We start from the raw sequence: 21147 nt of genomic DNA, 5'->3' as shown, positions 1-21147 counted from the left end.
TCCCTAGTGCTTTTGATATTGAATTTCTTTAGTGATTTAGTTGCTTAAGACCATAGCTTACACAACCAACACCTTCCTATACTTCGAAGTAGCTTGACCCTAGGCTCTAGTAACCTTTCTCCCATTCCTCGTGGTTCGACCCTTGACTTACCCCTATACTTTGTTTAGGGTTAGTCGAGTATTTATAAATTTTGTTGATAAGGTTTTGAGCATAAAACAACGTGTTTAAACCCTCTATCAAATGGCGCAGTTGCAGGGGAATGGAGTAGTTTGTTTGCTATAGTTGTTGAGTCTACTTCATTTTATTTGAAAACACAAAAAGATTTTTCCCTTTAGGCTACATTTGTCGCCGTGCTACTAATTGTTTCATTAGAGATTGTATGCATAGTGCACATGCTCGTCTTCTTGTGCCATTTGATCCAGAGATAGAGAGGACAATTTCTAGAAGAAGAATTGCTAGACATTCATTGAGTTCTAGTCCTCCAAGAGAAGAGGTACAACAATAATTTGAACAAGCAAGCAAGGGTGACAATCCAAGAGTTGCGTTGAAAAAGTTGGGTATTCCCGGTGCCTATAGGTTTAAAAGTGGCATTGCACCACCTACAACTCCCGCCAATGACTTCGATATCTGTCCGGCCATGATAACATTGATTGAAAGACGGCAATTTAGTGGAGCTAAACATGAAAGCCCCCTAAATCATCTCAAGGAGTTTGAGAAGTATGGTAACACGATCAAGGTCAATGGTGTGAGCCAAGAGTTCATTCGCTTGAAGCTCTTTCCCTTTTCACTCATAGGAAGAGCTTTGGAATGGTTGGATAAGGAGGTGAAGCCAAATTAATTGCGAACTTGGGATGAGGTCACAAAGGAATTCTTATCAAGGTTTTACTCCCAAAAGAAAACGGCGGAAGCTAGAACTCTCATTCAAAGCTTCATGCAAAAACCTAGTGAAAGTCTCTATGAAGCTTGGGAGAGGTACAAGGAGTACCAAAGAGAGTGCCCTCATCATGGAATTCCTACCTAACAATTGATTCAAATTTTCTATGGTGGATTGAGCCCTCAAGGCAAGTCATGCCTTGATGCGGGAGCGGGAGGCCCTATTATGAATAGGACGGAGGAAGAGGTTGTAGACATCATTGAGGACGTGGTAAGACGCTACTTGGATTGGCAAGATGGTGAGAGAGAGTCTACAAGCAAGAGTGGCTCCACGGTCTATTCCGTTGATCATCTAAATGCCATCAACAATTTGTCGTCCCAAATTTCAAACCTAGGGAAGGAGATGACTTCTATTAAAGACAAATTGGATAGTGCTTCTTCACAAGCACCTATTTTTCCCTTCCAAAATAAGGGGAGAGGTACATCTTCTAACCCTACTCCTTCTACTTCCAATAACATGCCTAGTGGATGTTTGTTTTGTGATGTTTGTGGTTCATATGATAATGATGCTTCTAATTGCCCTCATTCTTTTTCGGATGGATTTGATGATTTTGATGGTAATGAGAATGAGCATGTGAATTTTGTGTCTAATAACAATGGACCACGGTTTGATAATCAAAGTGGTCAAGGCAATAGGAATTACCACAACCAAGGGAATTTTGACAACTATAACTAGAGATGGCAATGGATCGGATTCGGATCGGGTGGAGCTTCACCCGCATCTATCCATCATTCCAATTGCTTCATCCACATCCATCCATCATCCGCGGATGAAACGGGTGGATTGGGTGACTAATGGATGAACATTTTATGAAACAAAATTCACATAAAATTTAATTTATGGTTATTTTTACCATGAATTATTATTATTTTTCAAATAAAAAGGAAGCACTAACTACATATTCTTTGAAAAAATTAATTTGCATCAAAATAATGTATTTTTACTGTATATTTTAAATTTTTTCAATTTAAATTCTTAGATTAAAAATCTTTATATATGTTAAACGGGTGGGTGGATGGTTAGCGGGTGAAAAAATCATCATCCACATCCGATCCGATCCGTCATCCACTCTATCCATCACCCGCTTTTAATCCATTTATTTTGGGTTTTCGTCCATTTATTTTAAGCGGGTGGATCGGGTTAGCGGATATCATCTAATATTGCCATCCCTAACTATAACCAAGGTGGTGGTTATAGGAACCAAGGAAACCAAAGTTTCCGAGGTAACAATAACAATCAAGGTTATAGTGGCCAAAATCAAAACCAAGGCTTTGGTAATCATAACCAAAACTTTGGAAATCAAAATCAAAGTTATGGTAACCAAAACCAAGCTAGAGGTAATTGGAACAACCAAGGTAGGGGCAATTTTCAAAACAATTCACAAAGAGGCCCTCCACCCGGTTTTGTTACAAAGACCCAAGCTCAAGGTGATAATTCCTTTGCGACAAATTCATCATCTAGGTCCAATCTTGAAGAGATTGTTGAGAACCAAACTAAGTTGCTTACTACATACATGGGTGTGAGTGACAAAAAATTCAATGAGATGATGACCCATAGCAAGATGCTTGAGACCCAAATCACCCAACTAGCTAATGCTTTGAAATAAAGTGCTAGCCCTTCTTCTCTACCTTCCCAAGGTCTTGACCCTAAGAAACCGGTCTATTCTATCACCACTAGGAGTGGTAAGGTCCTTGAAGAGAGTGTTTCTAAGAAGCGTCAAGAAAATGAGAGGAGGAGTGATTCATTTGATGATGATGAGCATGATGTGTCTAGCGAGAAAAGTGAGAGTTCTAATGAGAAAGCCAATAAGAAAGAGAGTGTGGAAGACGAAGTTGTGAAACCCAAACTTCCTTACCCCCAAAAATTCTTGAGGAGCAAAATTGATGATCAATTTGGGAGATTTCTTGATATGCTTAAGGAGATTCATCTTTCAATTCCTTTCACCGATTCTTTGAAACAAATGCCAAACTATTCTAAGTTCCTTAAGGAAATCTTGAGTGGCAAAAGGGAGTGTAATAAGGTTGATTCGGTGAAGGTTGGGGAGTGTTATAGTGCTCTTATCCACAATGGCTTACCCATGAAGATAAAAGATCCCGGAAATTTTTCCATCCCTTGTAATATCAATGGAAAATTGTTCCAACATGCTCTTTGTGATCCTGGTGCTAGTGTTAGCATCATGCCATACTCCGTCTTCAAGAAGCTTAAGCTAGGTAAACTCCTCCCTACCAACATGACCTTACAATTGGCAGACCATTCCATTAAGTTCCCTAAGGGTAGGATTGAAGATGTCCCCCTCAAGATAGGAGAGTTCACTATCCCCGTTGATTTCATTGTGCTTGAGATTACGGAAGATGACACATACCTATCATTTTAGGGAGACCATTCCTAGCAACTTTGGGTGCCTTGATAGATGTGAAAGGTGGAATTATAATTTTGTGTGTTGGTAGTGATACGGCTAGTTTCAAACTCAAGCCCATGCATGAGTCTTTTTCTTATATGCAAGGAATTATGTGCATTAATTTGTTTCCTTTGAATGACATTGCTTGGACTTTTGCGTCGTCCACTAATGATGTTCTTGAAGGTTGTGATAATGCATCTATAAGTGAAGATAGCAAATTAGTTAGTGAAGGCGAGAAAGAGACCTCAAGGCTTGAGGATGTGATTGAGATGCCGGGATGGTTTGAACTTGCTTTGAATGATGATTAGAGTAGTTTTTCAAGCATAAATGGTGTGGAGTTCATAGCTCCAAGGAAGAATAAAACTAAGAAGAGAAAGAGAATTCCCAAGAAAAAGGAAGAGAAGTTGTTGAAGCTTAAGAGTTTTGATGATGATGATGAATAAAAGCAAACTTCAACTAATGCGATTTCTCTAAGTGTTGTAACTAGAACAGGTGAAATTGACTTTGGAAGTGGAAGAGTAATCTGACTATGAAGACACAAAGAGATTCCAAGGAAAGTTAAACAAAGTAGAAGAAGAGTGCCTTTATAGAACTGAATGAGTTCCCTAACAGGAACATGAACAGAAGCTCTCTAACAAGAGCTTGACAGAAAGTTGAGAAGATTGACTTGGTCTGCGATGAAGACAGCATGTTCTGAATGAACTTGGTCTACGAAGTTCCAGCAAGGAGCTGGAGAGTGAAGGACAGCAGGAACTCAATCCCGGTCTGCGTAAAGCCCAAGTATCCTGAACAATACAGCGTATGATGAGATAATCCAGCTAGAGAATATAAGTCTTTTTGTTAAGTTTATTTATCTAAGGATTATTGTAAATATGTTAGGTTAGTTTATGCATGGAATTTATTAGAGGCGTGACAAATCTTGGTAAGCTTTATAAATGGAAAGTTTATAAAAGATAAGTTTAAATTTATGAAAAGATTTTCTAATGATTTTATTTTATCAAATCCGGTTTTACAAATCAATATTCCTTTCATAAATTATATCTTTGATAAGTTTTCTAAATTGATTTTCTTTACAAAAGATTGACATAAAACGTGTTTTAAGAAATTGGTAGTATTATAATTTCTATCTTTTTGAAAACCCTACTTTACATATGAGTACTTTTTGTATATAAACTAGAATTCATAATTTACACAACTTGTGAGTTTATGCATGAAGAATCTGAAGAGATCTCATGAGTGTAAGTTTTCCAAGTCTAAACTTTGTCATAATAGTTTCGGATTCCATGCGTAGCTTTCTTATCACATACTAGAGTCAAAGAGTTTGTATTGTTTTGGTTTGGGTGAGTCTTTAGCTTATTGCAAACAGATTGTAGGCTTCTAGGTTGAAGCTGAGTGAGTAGACATTCAGGGAGTGTCGAGTAGAATCTAAGTCTGGGATTTAAATTGGGTAGGATAGTGTGCTATCGAGTAGCAAGTTCAATCAGGAACTTGTGTGTAAAGGTTTGATTATAATAGGTTGTAACTAGGAGAGTTTGCCCTATTATAGTGAAGTGTTTTTGTGTTTGAAATCCCTTGGAGGGTCGAGGTTTTACTTCCAGTGAGGCCCTGGAAGGTTTCCTCGTAAAATCTTGTGTGCTTTGCTAAGTTCCTTTATATTCTGTTTTAATTCCGCAAAGTAGTGAATAGGAACTCACATACAATTCACCCCCCCTCTTGTATTGTTTGTCTCAACTATCAATTGGTAGCAGAGCATTGGTTCTCGTGTAGAAGCAAATAACTTTGCAGAGTAAGTTCTTGAGAAGAGATGAATTATCAAGAGAAGCTTGAAGAAGGGTACTCTACCCAACGTCCACCTATGTTCAATGGTAAGTTCTATACCTACTGGAAGAACAGGATGGAGATATTCATCAAGGCTGAAAATTACCAGGTTTGGCGAGTTATTGAGTCTGGTGATTTTCAGGTAACCAAAACTAATGAGAAAAACGAGGTAGTTCCTAAACCTTTATCTAATTTTGAAAAAGAGGATTTTCAAAAATATGAATTGAATGCTTTAGCTATTAAATTGTTGCACTGTGGACTTGGACCCCATGAGTACAACAGAATCATGGGATGCAAGTCTGCTAAGCAAATATGGGATCCACTGGAAGTTACTCATGAAGGTATAACCGAGGTAAAACGTTCCAAAATTGATTTATTGATTTCTAAATAAGAAAGATTTGAAATGCTACCTAAGAAAACCATAGAAGAAATGTTTACTAAATATAATGATATAATTAATGAGTTAGGTTCCCTTGGCAGGCATATTCCTATAAATGAACAGGCTAGAAAGGTGTTAAGGAGTCTTCCTCAAGATGAACGTTGGAGATCCAAAGTGAATGCATTGCAAGAAACCAAGGACTTCACAAAGTTCAACATGGAACAGCTGGCTGGATCATTGATGACTCATGAACTTCACTTCGGTTCCAATGCTGAAAGTTTCAAGAACAAGAGTCTTGCTCTGAAAGCTCAAGACTCAGATGAATCTGAAGTTGATGAAGATGAAATGGCTATGCTGGTGAGAAGATTCAAGAAGATGATGGGTAACAGGAAGTTTGATAGGAACAAAAATTTTCAAGTTCCAAAGAGACTACCTGTTTCAAATGTGATTCAAAAGATTACATCATAAGAGACTGTCCTCTAAAAGAAAATGATAGATCAAAGTTCAAAGGCAAGGACCAAGCTAAGGAGTCCAAAGTCTACAAGCCATCCTTCTCAAAGGAGAATGTGAGAAATGCTATGATAGCAGCCTGGGGAGACTCAGATTCAGGAGAAGAAGAAGAACAACCCTCAGAAGAATCAGCACACTTGTGTCTGAGGTATGGTTTACTTCTAATGAATTAAGACATTTCTTTAAAGAAAAACTGATTAATGCTGTTTTGGAAGTTCAAGGTGATTTAATGGATCTTTATGTTGAAAAAGCACAAAGTGACAAAGCACTTAAAACTTACTAAGAACATAGTAAATGGATAGATAATATGAAACTTTATTTTCAACAGAGATTCTTTGACTTGTTTGATGATAATGTGAAGCTAAAAGAAATTGTTGAACGTCTAAAACATGATAACATACTTATGAACGTGGAACTCTCCTTATTAAAACTTAGTGGTGCTACTCCTAACTCTGAAGTTCCTCTTCTTGATCAATATCCAAATTTTGAAAATTAAAATCTGATTTTGAAGAATTGAAAATGGATAAAGGAAGACTTGAGGGGGAACTTGAAAGAGCCAATAAGGACAAGCAACCCATAGAGTACACCGTACCTGAATGGATTGCTAATGCTCAAGCTAAAAGAACAGAAGGTCTAGGGTACAAGAAGAAGTTCCAGAAAGAAACGAAGTATGTTGACTTGCTAAGTATTGTTTGTTATTTATGTGGTAAGACAGGTGTAGGGAATATTTCAAGCATCCCAAACTTGAACCCCACTGTGATCATACACTTAAGCATGGTGGCGTCCAAAGGGAAAGAAGCTAAAGCAAAAGAGTCGCCAACAAGTTTTAGGAACTTGTAAACCGTTCACAGGGTGAAGGTTACACCCCTTCACGATCCTAGAGATCGCTAACTCCATAGTGGTCTGGAACCATGACTGGATATTCATGTGTGCTTTCTGACTAACATACAATCATTAGGTTAACCCTAAACCTGTTTAACCTATGTTGGTTGATTATCAATGCACAAATAAATCTATTATTGGCGATCACTTGAACTAAAATCATATTAACCTAAGCCAAATTATTATTTATCTTATTAAGCGTGATTTCAAGTACAAATTCCCTTTAAACCTGCAAGAGAGGGCGTGATCAAGCAATAACAATAATATCAAGCAACATATAGACACAACAATCATCATCATAATAATCTCATCAAAGCATAATAAGATTAGCAAGATCCTAGGCATGATACTAACATGATTAATAACAAATCCTAGCATGTCACTAGACATTAAAGATCAAAGCTTTATCCCTAACATGATACTAACATGATAGAAGAAAGTAGAAAGCAACCTAAACATGGTACTAGAAAGCAATAAAAGCATCCTAACATAATACTAGAAAGCAATAAAAGCATCCTAACATGATACTAGGAAATAATAAAGACATCTTAACATGATACTAGAAATTAATAAAATCTAAGCATGCTTTCTAAAAGAATAGAGCAATTGGATTACTCACTTTGTTGCTTCTTACCTCTTTCTATCAAAAGAATACACGCGTTAGTAACTTCAATAAAATATTAAACAATTAAATTAAATAATTGAAATAGGGATTTGGGACCAAACCCTCAGAAATTATCGACCTTTCACGTCGAGGACAAAGGCAACTTCGAGCTTGGCTAGGTGTGTCTAAGTCTCGTGAATGCGGTATTGTGTTTTGAAAAAGGTTAGGCTAGAAAGCATGAGAGATAAAGAAAGAATAAGCTTTGCTTAAGAGAGAGAAGAGAGATGAGAGTTGTTGGTGAATTGTTGGTGGATTGTTGGTGAATTGTTGGTGAATTGAAAACGGGGAATAATGCCCCTATTTATAGAGAAAATTGTCCAAAACAATAGAAAAGAGTCTGAAATCGACTCGGAGTAAAACTGCTCCTATCGCGGTGCGACAGAGCTATCGCGACGCGATAGGCTTGTCGCAACGCGATGGCGCTGTTATGATAAAAATGTTGTACAGAGTCCTTTTTCCAATATAATTAGATAATTAGACTCCGTAATTATCATTAATTAAAATCAGATTTTATCCTTAAAACATTTGTTTTATTCCAAATTAAATTCATTATCTTTTCTAAATAAAATAAAAGTATAATTATTAATCCTAATTCCACTAGAATTTAAAAGTACCTTCTAGATTATTCTAGAAGATTAAAGCTAATCCTAATGACTTTAGGAATAATAATTAATGGGCCCTCCTCATGATCATTGGGCCGTATATAAAATTCATTTTGGACCCCAGTTTAGTATTTTGGCCATAACTTCCTCATTATTCATCGGAATTGGGCTTATAATATATCGTTGGAAAGCTCTTTTCGAGCCCCATCCAACTACACCATTATTGGAGTCTTATCATGGACCAAAATAAACTACACTTGATATTTTTCATAAACAGGGTACGAAAAGAAATATTTTGGAAAACAGAAAGAAATATTTTTATTAAAAACAGGTGCATCACGAGACTCTTTAACATTTCACTTCTTTTGATAATCAATGACGTGAAAGATATTCATCACTGGGTTTGGTTTTTTGGGGAGACACAATCAGGTGTCTACAGAAGCCCCCACTTTGACTGAGTTTGGAGAAACGTAAGTTTCGAAAACAAAAGTCAAAGTAGCGATAGGGACGGAGAATGATTCAGAACGTTCTGCGATCCTAAATCATTCTTGCAACGCCGATACCTGCAAACTAGCGTTAGCTTAAACAGATAAAAGGGTTAAGAAACGCGTACCTTGCACCGTCGAGTACACGTCTCTGAAGTAACCATTTTTGTTGCTGCATTTGTGACGACCTTCCTCAAGCCAGGGGATGTCGCCGAAGACCGCTCCGCTTGTAGCTGTCTTCAATTTTTGCTGTGACAGTCCTCCGCAAGCTAGGGAACACCATCGAAGATTGCTCTGCTTGTAGCGACCTTCTGCTGTTTTGTGACCATCTTCCGCAAGCTAAGGAACATCGTCGAAGATAACTCTGCTTGTAGCCATCTCCCGTTTCTTGTGACAATCCTCCACATCTTAGGGAACATCGTCGAAGGTGACTCTGCTTGTAGCCATCTTCAGTTGTTTGTGATAACCCTCCACATCCTAGGGAACGTCGTCGAAGACCATTCTGCTTGTAACGAAACTCAGTTTGTTGATGCCTTGCTTGAATGTTTGTTGTTCCAGTACATCGGCGCATTTGTAGTGAGCCGATGTGTTGGCGCTTGTGTTTGCTTGTGAACCAACATCTTGGTTCTTGTGATTAGCCAATGTTTAGGCACTTAAGCTAAGTGAGACGATCATCATCAGGTCGATCACTTACTGCGATTGTAATCAAGCCGCTTACTAATCATGTCAATTTGCTTATAGGGGCTAACTGGCGTACCAAGTAACCCAAAATGTTGAATAAGGTCCACATAAACCAATATGGGGCCGAGAGGTTGCATCGCTGAGGAAAGGAGAGCCAGCGCTCGCTGCCACGTGCCATCGCGACGCGCCAGGCTTATCGCAGCGTGATAACTTTATCGCGTCGCGATGGAGTCGGGTTTTCCGGATTTAAACCCTTTCTTCTCCATTTCATCGCTGCTGCTTCATTTTTCGTTCGAGTTTCTCAAAAACTTCAAACTACTCGTTCTTGCTCGTTTCTCAACGGAATTCGCTCAAACTTGTTGCAAATCGAAGCTTGTCATCTCTAGTTTGCCGATCTATGTAAGTTTTGCTCCAACTCACCCTAGTTTGGAAGAATTTTGTGTATGTTTGTTCACGAATTTTCGAAAAAATCCGAAACTTATCTTGCATAATTCGCTTTGTTTGAATGCGTGCTTTGGGGGTGGTGACAATCCTCTTTTCTTTAGGAACAGTTGCCAACACAACTCTTAAATGATGAGCGACAATCCGGTTTAGGGAAAGTTGTCAATGCCGCGTAACAACCCATGTTGTCACGATGAAATGACAATCCGCATCTCGAAAAAATTTGTCAAAAATCCAATTTGGGAAAAGTTGCCAATGCTTCGTAACAATCTGTCATAAGAACATTGCTACGATCGACAATCCACGCCTTGGAACATAACTCTTGAAAGCAATCCATCTTGGAATTTTTCCAATGCTATGAGACAATCTTTTTAGGAGAATATTGCCACCATCGACAATCTGCGTCTTGGAACATTTGCAAAAGAAAGAATTGACCGACAATCCGTCTCGGGAAAATTTGCCACTACTGAAATGAATGACAATCCACGTTGGGGAACCTTTGCCGAAATATTAAGATGAATAGAGACCTACGACAATCCTTTGGGAAATTTTGTCATAGGGAAATGGGTGTATGACAATCCAATCTTGGAAAAATTGCCAAGGATTTTATGAATGTATGACAATCCGAATCTTGGAAGAAATTGCCAGAAGGAGCACGACAATCCACGCTTGGAAATATTGCCTGTTTGAAATGACAATCCAATCTTGGAAAAATTGTCGAAGATTTGATGAATGTATGACAATCCGAACTTGGAAAAATTTGCCAAATAGAGAAGGAGCACGACAATCCACGCTTGGAAACATTGCCAGAGGTGACAATCCAATCTTGGAAAATTTGTCGTTTGAAGAAGATGCGTGACAATCCACTCTTGGAAATATTGTCAATTGGGAAGACAATCCAATCCTGGAAAAAATTGCCGTATGAGTGATATGCTTGAGCCCTGCAAAAAAGATCAAATTTTTGCCAAAGGACCTTGACAATTGATTGGCTTGAGGTTGACTCAAGGCTTGGTGTTACTTGACTCATTGTGTAAGACTTAACGTTTTTGCTTGACTCGATGTGTAACTCGACATACTCAAATCGACACGATGTGATAACCCGAGCGACATGACTCAAAGTGCACATGACTCGTGTTCGTAGACTTAACTCGATGTAATGACACGACATGACTCAATGTGTACATGACTCGTGTGCGCATTGCATTGTGATTGTGCCGTGCGACTCGAAAATGCAGAAAAACAAAAATTTTCCGTCATTTTTGTGGAGGGTACCGACTTTCTCCCGAAAAAGAAAGACGTGAAAAGAAAGAAGTAAAGTGTTGGATCTTCCTTAAAAGGAAAGAAGATGCGAAGAATTGAATCAAGTGATGATGCATGTTAAATGAGCTTAATCGAATGTATGTGTTGATGTTTATCTCACGGTGCAAGGATTGTAGCATCCTAGGCTATCTCAGTTGATGACTTGATAATGAAAGTATTTGGGTAACTTAGGCACGGAGGCTAAGTACTTCATACTTTGTGATGCAATGATGATTTGAGTAATGAACGACTCTAAGATGACGAGGCATGCTTCGAAGTTGTATCAAAATTTCATGACAAAAGGTTCCTAAAGGAAGGATGATTTAGCCATGTATGTGTGATGTGTGTGAGAATGACACTACGGTTAGGCCGCAAAGGCTAAGGGTATGGAAATATATTTTGAGAAAAGCCAAATAATGGTGACTGTTAGGCTGAGTAGGCTAATGAAGTAGGGATCAAGCCCCCAAGTCGAGCTCTAAATGGATAGGGATGAGTATTGGAGATCCCTTGATATGATCATGCATGAATGTGAATATGAATGTGAATGTATGCATTTTTATTACGGCTGCACCCCAATGTCAGGTTGCCTACGTCTCCGTGAGGAATCAGGCCGAACGTAGCTCTAGCCGCACCTCGCACAAGTATGTGTATACCTCAAAGAGGTCTTTTAAGGGTTGTAACGGGGTTAGGCTAAAGGTTGAATAAGAAGGGGATAAAGCCTCAAGACCCAAAATAAGCCCCCCAAGGTGTGCAACCTTGCATTTGAATCTTTGTATTTGTATGCTTGAGGTGTCTTATTCTCTTACTTTTACTTTTGCTCTCTTTTTTTCTTTTGCATTTTTTTCAAATCCTTTTTTATAAGTGTGGGCAATCCCGATCATGCGGTCTATCACTCACTTGCCATTCATGTTTATCAGGCACGGTACCGAGCACTCGATAAGAGACGCAATCAGAGACGTGTTCATATCAAAGATATGTTCATACCAAAGACATTGAAACACTTGCCCTTTTGCACACTTTTATTGCTTTTTCTTTTTTGAATTTTTGACATTCTTGGTAAAATCACTCAAGCTTTTGTATTTAGAACTTGCATAAGTTGCACACCATCCCATCCCAAGGTTAGGTAGATGTGGGTTGAAAAAGAAAGGTCAATCGTTAGACGAAGCTCAAAGTGGATTATCAAGAAAGGATTATATAATGAATGGAAAGGGTAAAGGTGACATGATGTGGCTACAAGGAGTGCCTCAAATCATTGGTACACCTTGTGCTTAGTTCGACAATGATTTTTTTTTTTTTTTTTTTTGTTTTTTTTTTTAAATGCAATGCGATGATCATATGCAAAGAAATAAATGCTCATTTTATTGAAATGGAAAAGATGAAAAAATCAAACTCATAAATTAAAAAGATGGGGGGTGCCTATGCTAGACTTATTGGGGAAGGGTTTGAAAAAAGAAGAAGAAAGCATGAAATCTTGGTGAGAAGCTTGCATCGTGCCTTCTGCTTATCATCACTCAGTCTTCTTGCCAGCTAGAGGCAACGAAATCTTGTTTGCATCTATGAGATCTTGAATGAGATTTTGAAATCTGTAACACTCATCCGTGGTATGACCATTTCCTTGATGGTATTTGCAATAAGAGTTGGGATTCCATCTTGAAGATCGCTTTTCTGGCGTTGGATCTTCCATAGGGCCGATAGGTTTGATTAATCCTCGATCATAGAGACGATCGAAAGCAACATCATAGGTCATTCCAATGGGTGTGAATTCTCTCTTAGGTTGCTTTTTAGGTGTTTGATTATCCATGGCTAAGACATCATTAAGATCAAAGGTACTAACATTATTACTAGAGTAGGTGTTTTCGGAAGAAGAAGGATTGTCGTTCTTCTTTCCTTCCCAGCCACTGTTGTTACTATTGTTAGTAGCTTTCTGTTTTGCAAGGTCATCTTCGATGTCAATACCTATGTCATAGACAGCCTTGAAAGTATTCAAGTTGTGTTGGTATTTCAAATGCTTTGAATACTTCTCTTGGAGGTTCTTGATGAACATCTGTGAGGTCAAGTGATTGGAATGCCTAGCTGGAGGCCGCTTTCGATCAGTAATATTAATGTATATTAATATTACAACTTACTCTTAACTAAACCCTTCGAGTCACACCCAATCGTGTAACCGAACCGAAGCGACGAATTAATCCGAAGGATTAAATGAGTCGATAGAGATTTTACGAACTAAGTCGTCGGATTCCGAGCTTAGAGTGTTGGAGCCGAGCGTCAAGCGTCGAGTCGATTTTAGGAATCGACGAAGACGAGAAAATAATCAAATGACGCATCGTGCTAAAAATTCAAGCATAGCACGAGCCCTAGCCATGCCTCTGATCGACGACAAATGAATAGGGGCCGCAAGCACCAAACCACCAAGCCACCGCAACCATCGCAAGGCCCAGCTAGGATGACCTTGCTTGCGAGCTGGCTGGGGCGGCCTAGTGGCCTGCGCACCAAGGCAGCCCTAGCTGGGCCTGCCTAGCAAGGCCAGCAGCAAGGCTGGCGCTTGCGGTGCTGCTACTAAGGCTCGGCAGCTGCTGCTGGGCCTGCGGTATACGCGTGGGCCTGCGCCAGCTGCTTACCTGATGGGCTTCCAGATGACCACCCACGATCTGGTGATAAAACCAAGTTGAGAGAAATGTTTGCCGCGTTGGCACTAAGTGTTAAGCCACTTCTGAAGGAAATTTTTGTAGGAAAAGATGAAGTTACATGTATAATATTAGATGGATGGATGGGCTTTGTTAATGATGTAGCTAATGAGGTAAAGTTACCGGTGATTACATTTATGATTCCTGGTGCAAACTTCATTTGGACTCTTCAATGTTTACCAAAGCTGATTGAAGCAGGGGAATTACCCTTCAAAGGTAAATTAACCTCTACATGCTAATTTTTAAAGCAGTTTAGAGTCCTAAAATGTTGCAGTTACATATTAGAATCCAAAAATATATAGAGTGTTGGACTAAATTGATTAAAAAACATAATTAATTAAAAAATATTGTACAGTCGACATAATTTTAATTCATGTTTGAATGATTTTAATAAAAAAAGAAAAAATTAAAAAATGTTCGATCAAATATTAAAAAAGGAAAAAATCAACCGATAGCATTTAACAATAGTGATGGTCATAATAAGGATGACCAGTAGAAACATCCAATCCTCATTATAACTTTTTTTGTAACTTCCTAATGGCTTTAATTCTCTTTCTATGAATTACAATGAACAATAATAGATGAAGATATGGATCAACTAGTAAAGAATGCACCTGGGATGGATAGCTTCCTCCGGTATCGTGACCTTCCCAGCTTCTACCGAGACAAAGACATATCTGTCTTACGTAAACATCAAGACCGATTCAACAGCGAGATGCAACGAATCAAGCAAGCCCACACCTTTATTCTCAATACATTTGAGGATCTGGAGGGTCCGATACTCTCTCTCATCCGTGAGCACTGTAGAGGTGTTTACACCATAGGCCCACTACATGCTCACTTAAAATACAGACTCAACCCGAAAGAAACAACACTGTCCAACACCTCCTCTAGCGACTTGTGGGAAGTTGATCGAAGTTGCATTTCGTGGTTGGACCAAAAGCCGGACAAATCTGTTGTCTATGCAAGTTTTGGTACCATTACTACCATCACAAAGGACCAGATGATGGAATTTTGGGCAGGACTAGTGCAGAGTAAGAAGTACTTCCTATGGGTCATAAAGTCTGATATCATTACAGGAAGTGGCTTAGATAGTCCAGCCCACGATGACCTTGTGAAAGGAACCAAGGAGAGAGGATGCATAGTGAGCTGGGCTCCCCAGGAAGAAGTATTGGCTCACCGTGCTGTTGGTGGGTTCTTCACCCATAGTGGAAGGGGATCGGTGTTGGAAAGCATAGTGGCTGGGGTGCCAATGCTTTGTTGGCCTTACTTTTCTGATCATCTGGTGGACAGCAGATTTGTCAGTGATGTCTGGAAGATTGGCCTCGATATGAAGGATACATGTGATAGTAAAATAGTGGAGAACATGATCAAAGATCTTATGGAGAGAAAGAAGGACGAGCTGGGAACATCAGTGTCTAAACTCTCACATTTAGCAAAGAAGAGCATAAGTGAAGGGGGGTCTTCATATTCAAATCTTGACCAGTTAATCGAGGAAATAAAAGGGATGACCAAGAAGGAGGAGCATTAGATATCATCCCCCCAATGAAGAAATAGGGTTGATGTGAAGGAATAGGGTGGTAAATGATGTTTGGTGTACTAGACAGTTGTTAGTCCTGTTCTTAATTTCTTGAAATAATTTGGTAAGAGTTCTACACGGTTTTGCTAATCCATTAAGGAATAGATTTTACGTGTAGAAAGAATAAGTAGTTTGTTATTGTTAGAGATCATGGTCTGTTAAAAGTTTAATTTCTATGTAATTTAGGATTCTTTGTTGTTAGATTATTTTATGATTCATGTTGCATATATAAAGGGCTTTAAGATGTTATTATTTTATATAAGCATGGCTGAATTACCAGAATGCCTGTCCAAAAAAAAATAAAAAAATAAAAAAAAAACGTAAGATGCTTATTCTCCCAATGTAGCATTTGCAGTTAGGTTTATAATTTGGTCTATTTCATCAAATTGTTTTAGACGAGGCTCAAAGTGGCTAATGAAAAAGAGGTTTTGTATTTAAATGGTTAAGGAAAATATTACGGCTACAAAGGTTACCTCCAATCATTGGTATACCTTTTGCTTAATTCAACGATTTTTTTTTTTTCGAAATAAAATGATCATATGCAAGAAAATAAATACTCATATTATGGAATGATGGAGGGCAAAAGAGACACATAATGAAAGGATAAAGTGGACCTATGCTAGACTTATTAGGAAGGAAAGGGGTTAAAACAAAAGGAAGAAAAAAAGTCATAAAATCTTAAAGCTCAAGCTCGCCTCATGTGGTCGTGGTGCATAATCTCTTCAAATCAATATACCATTTCTTTTCTTAACCAAGTGTAGTAGAAATGGAATCAACTTACTCACAATGTGACTCAATACTCGACTCAAAGAAGGAAAGGGAAAGTATGGAAAGAATTTTATTTTATTTATTTATTTATTTTTTAATTTTTAGACAAGAAGTAAATCCTTAGCTTTGATGACGGAATGACAACACATGCATGATCCTAGAACGGTCATAAAAGACAATGTCCATGACTCGACTTAACAAAAGTGTGTGCGACTACTCGACTCGTGAGTTATGATTAAGTGAGTTATTTAGACTCGTGATATGACCGTAGATCTAGATGCGACGTATGAACGGACACACATAAAGACCAAATGACACATACTCAAAAGGTGGATTAACGTGAGAGTGGACATGGACTTGGATTTTAACAAGAAGACGCTTATAAATAAATGAGCTTGACTCGTTAGACCTAGGACTTTACAAGGACCTACTTGAAGGTTTGACTTCGACTCACGGTTTGACCGAAACAAGATGGATAAAATTAAAATATATTGAAAATGAGGAAGATAGAACTAGAGTGGATGTGAAATGAGACGAAAAAAAATAAAGAGGATAGAGTTAAAATGGATAAAATTAAAAAATTGAAATGGATGGAATTAGAATGGATAGATAATGAGGAGGATAAAGGAAATGAGGATGTATGATAGAATAAGAAAAGATAGATTATGAAGTGGATAAAAAAAAATGGATAGAAAATGAGGAGGATGGAATTAGAATGGATAAAAAATGAGGAGAATGGAATTAGATTGGATAGAAAATGAGGAGGATAAAATAATAAATTTTAAAAAAAAAACTAAAAAGATGAGCTAGAGTGGGACTATTAAGGGTAGTAAAAGATAAAAAAAAATAAAAAAAAATAAAAAAATTAGGAATATAGAAAGAAAGAGGACTCTTAAGATATAGCAATTAGAACAGGAGTAGCATTATTCTAAAATTCTATCTTATCAGAGTTTGATCACATGGACAAGGATTCTAAAAGTGTTAGGACATGAGATAAAATAAGATAAAAAAAAATAATCTAAAATCCTATCTTATAAGAGTTTGACATGACTTAGAATCCTAGATGCAGTACAACAATTTCCCACTAAATAATAGCAGTCATGGCAAAACCGCTGTTAAAAATGTGCTATAAAAGCTATAATCTAGCGTATAATTGGAAAAAAAATATTAGAACTATTTACTAGAAAGAATTAATGTTGTCATGAATTTCATGACTTGAGTCTTCGAAAGCATGTTTAATTAGTTAAATAAATTGAATTTACTTATCTTGCATGCACTTGCTAACTCGTACTTTCTATATATTTTGTTTTGGTTCGCCCTGTTTGCCATATTTGGTAAGTAGTTGTGATTTTCAGGTGGAGTCTAAATGCACATTGGGGATCACGGGATTGTTTTACCTAGTTTATGTTTCTTTTGAAGTCTCATTATAATGTTGAGTACTCAATGACAATGGTTTGGTTTTGAACAATAACAAAGTTAGAAGTTTTCTGCTGCAAGGTTTAAGTGAGTTAATGGTTTTTAAAGTAGTCTTACGTTATCACGTAACAATAATACGCCTAAGTCTATCTCTAAGGTATTATATATATATATATTACTCGCTCCCTTCGTATTTCATTACTTGCTCCACTTTCCTTTTACTGCCGTATTTTATTACTTGCTCCATTTCCTTATTTTGGAAACTTTTAACAATATTTTACTAATTTCTTCACCACTAGTGGTCCCTTAATATCATATTTTAATATTTTTCATATCATTTCTCCTCCCCACTGATACTCACTTTAGCTTTAATTTTTAAGATTTTTTTTTATTCTTTAATAATCAACCCCACTTCCATCATAAATTCATACTTTCTACTATTCCTCTTAAAACTTAATATCTGGAGAAATGGAGCAAGTAATAAATTACGAATGGAGTATTCTAGTATTTTCGTAGAAGGAGATTTGAGGGTGTTACATTGTCGTCCACATAGGACAACAAATTCTCAATCTCACAATCGGACAAACACACGTGGTCAGATCCTTGCGTGCCAAGGCTTCGGGCCTTGCGCACCAAGGCATGTGGCAAGGGTCTAAGCTAAGCCTTGAGCTCCAAGGCAACAGGAAATAATATTTGTGCTCCTGCTGCCCAGCAAGCCAAACCAGACATGCTGATGTTGTTGCTGAGCCTAGCCTCGACTAGGCATGTACACGTGATTGAGCTTGCGCTTGACCCGTGGGTGCCTAGCCTTGGTTGTGCTTGCTGTTGGGGCTTTATGGCTAAGCGCACACAAGGCCTTATCTCGTCTTGATCTTGCGTACTCGGCCTATTGGCTTATGCTTGTGTTTGCTTAATCTAATTCTTTCGTCTAATGATCCATTGGACCTTTTTGACAATATACTCTTAGATTTAATTTGACGCTTCTAAGCCCAAATACCAATGTATTGATCTAAACTATATTTATAGTCGTATTTGGGCTTTTGGCCCAATCCGTCTTATGGTTTGATTTCGTGATTAGGGGGTGACCCAATAGGTTCAATCACGAGTAAGCTGCGAGATTAATTATATTATTCTCATTGATCGAAAGCGGCCTCTAGCTAGTCATTTCGATCACTTGACTTCACTAAACACTACAAGAAAAAATACCTTTTCGTAGCGATTATTTTAACATTTCGTATCGATTGTAATTGCTACAAAAAAATCCCAATGAATGGTTATTCGATACAATATCCGTCGTTGCCATAGCCTTTAGTAGTGTTTTTCTCTTTCGCTAGGGTTGTCCTTATTAATCGATACGGAATACAACATTCAATCATGGTGATTATTGTAGCGATTATAATCGCTACAAATGTTGAACTCATTTTGTACCAAAAAAAAAAAAAACCCTACATATGATCTATACAAGATTCAAACATGCAACCTCAAGCTTTAATATTAAATGTTTATCCAAGAAGTTATGACATATTTTACGTTCTCTTTGTCAAACAAAATTTTAAATTCTAGTATAAAAAAGGCTTTTCGTATCGATTTTTGGGTTTTAGTGGCGATTGTAAACGATACGCTTTTCCATAATTTTATAAATGAGCATAAAAATGGTGAATAAATATTATTATGTTTTTCGTATCGATTTCATATGGGTTTACTATGTCGATTGTAAAATGATACGGATTCCACTACTATTTCACAAACATATGTGCATATTGTAGCGAATATAAAATCGCTACGAAATAATCGCTACGAAAAGATGTTGGGTTTCGTAGTGTTCGACACTACGCGGAATGAAACCCTCCCAAAATCCGCACACAAATTAAAGTAACTAAACATGCATATTAATTAATTAACAATCACATAATTAATTAACAAAGAGAGAGAAAGAAGAAAAGACGATCATACCCTTGATGCGTGCTTCGCTCTTTCTAAGAGCTTGTACTTGAAAGCGTAGAGCTTCGCAAATGCGCAAGCCTCCAACGGCTCTCACCCTCGAAACCCGACCCGAACGTCCCCTACCCCGAAGCTTAGTCGGGGCTAGACCAAAAGTACTTAGAGTATTAGAACGAAAGTGTTCTCGCTTATGGAGATCCTTTCAAGTTCACAACTCAAGTGTCCTTTCCCAATGCCAAATGATTAGTATTTATAGGGAAAGGAGCCCTTGAATTCCAATCTCCCATAAATGTGGGAGAGTTATTAAAAAGGCATTTATTCAATTTAATTTAATTCTAAAATCAAATTAAAATGCAAATGAATCAACAAACAACAAGTGTCAAGTGGAGAGCAAGGGGTTAGGTGAGGACCACAAGGGGGGACCACCCTCCCCTGCTCCCCAAGAAAAACCTGACAAAACCGGCTCCCACACTCAGCCAATGCACGCGCGCTTGCTGGTGCTGCTAGCCTTGGGCGCCAAGGCTGCCTCGCTGACGGTCTGGCCCCTTGGCTAGGCCTGCTAGCTGGGCGTTGTGCGTGCACGCAGCCCAGCACACAAACACGCACAGCCCGCAGCCCACGCACGCATTGCGTGCTGCTGCTGCTGCGATGCTTGTGCTAGGCGCAGCCCAGTACGATGCTACCTCGCGCGCAAGGCCTTCGCACCAGCCCGCAATAGCAAGCCTCAGTGTTGCGGGCTGCTATGCGTGGCTATGCGCTGCTATTGCTAACGAGCTCGCACACTCGCTGCGACCATGTGCGAGGCCCAGCAAGCACTTGCGTGCTGCTGGCCTTGCGATGGTGCGACTGGTGCTGCTAGCTCGCCTAGCATATGTGGCCAACCTGCGATGTGCCAGCACGGCCCAGCAAGCTGTGCTTGCTTGCGGGCTGCTGTGTGCGAGGCACTAGCATGCTAGCACGCCTAGCGCGCCAGCGATGCTGGCCATGCCGCACTAGCCAGCTAGCTAACGCTGCTAGCATGCATGCGCTGCTAGCAAGCTCGGCATGGTGCGGCTGCCTTGGCTAGCTATATTGTCCTTGGCCCTCGGGTTGCTCGGGGAATTCCGAGGCTAGGGGTATATTTGTAACTTGTTGTTTGCTTGATTTCTCGTCTCATCGATTCCTAAATTCGACTCGACTTACGACGCTCGGTTCCGACGCTCTAAGATCGGAATCCGACGTCTATGTTCGTAATACTCTTAATGACTCATTTAATCCTTCGGATTAATTTGTTGTTTCGGTTCGGTTACTCGATTGGGTGTGACCCGAAGGGATCAGTCAAGATTAAGCTGTAATATTAATTATGCATTAATATTACTGATCGGGAGCGGCCTCCAGCTAGGCATTCTGATCACTTGACCTCACTGAATAATTAGCTTTCTAATAATTCCGAACCCTTTATCGGAATAATACACTTGTTCGAAGGACACCATTGCTTTCAATCTCCCACTTGTCCTTCCGGACAAGTGCGCTATTAGTGTATAGCCTATTTCCTATGTCACTTAATGTCTCTTCATGAACTATAAGGTAAGATTCTTCGTCATCCTTATTACGTCCAGAAGTGTTTCTCGATTTCCGAGTTCGACTGTCAATAAGCAGATGATTTCTAAAATCCATCTAAGCACG

At 38.7% G+C, this 21147-nt stretch overlaps 2 pseudogenes; one reads left to right on the top strand and one right to left on the bottom strand.

The window, feature by feature from the left end:
* Window positions 1-914: 914 nt before the first annotated feature.
* LOC145599847 (small nucleolar RNA R71) lies at window positions 915-1012 on the bottom strand (annotated as a pseudogene).
* A 5547-nt stretch (window positions 1013-6559) lies between these two features.
* LOC145597013 (7-deoxyloganetic acid glucosyltransferase pseudogene) lies at window positions 6560-15309 on the top strand (annotated as a pseudogene).
* The last annotated feature ends 5838 nt before the right edge of the window (window positions 15310-21147 follow it).

The sequence above is a fragment of the Chenopodium album genome, chromosome 20 (genome assembly GCF_948465745.1).
Source record: "Chenopodium album chromosome 20, dcCheAlbu1.1, whole genome shotgun sequence".
Lineage (NCBI taxonomy): Eukaryota > Viridiplantae > Streptophyta > Magnoliopsida > Caryophyllales > Amaranthaceae > Chenopodium > Chenopodium album.
Note: the sequence above shows the minus strand (reverse complement) of the source record. Positions and strands in the feature narration are given on the sequence as shown.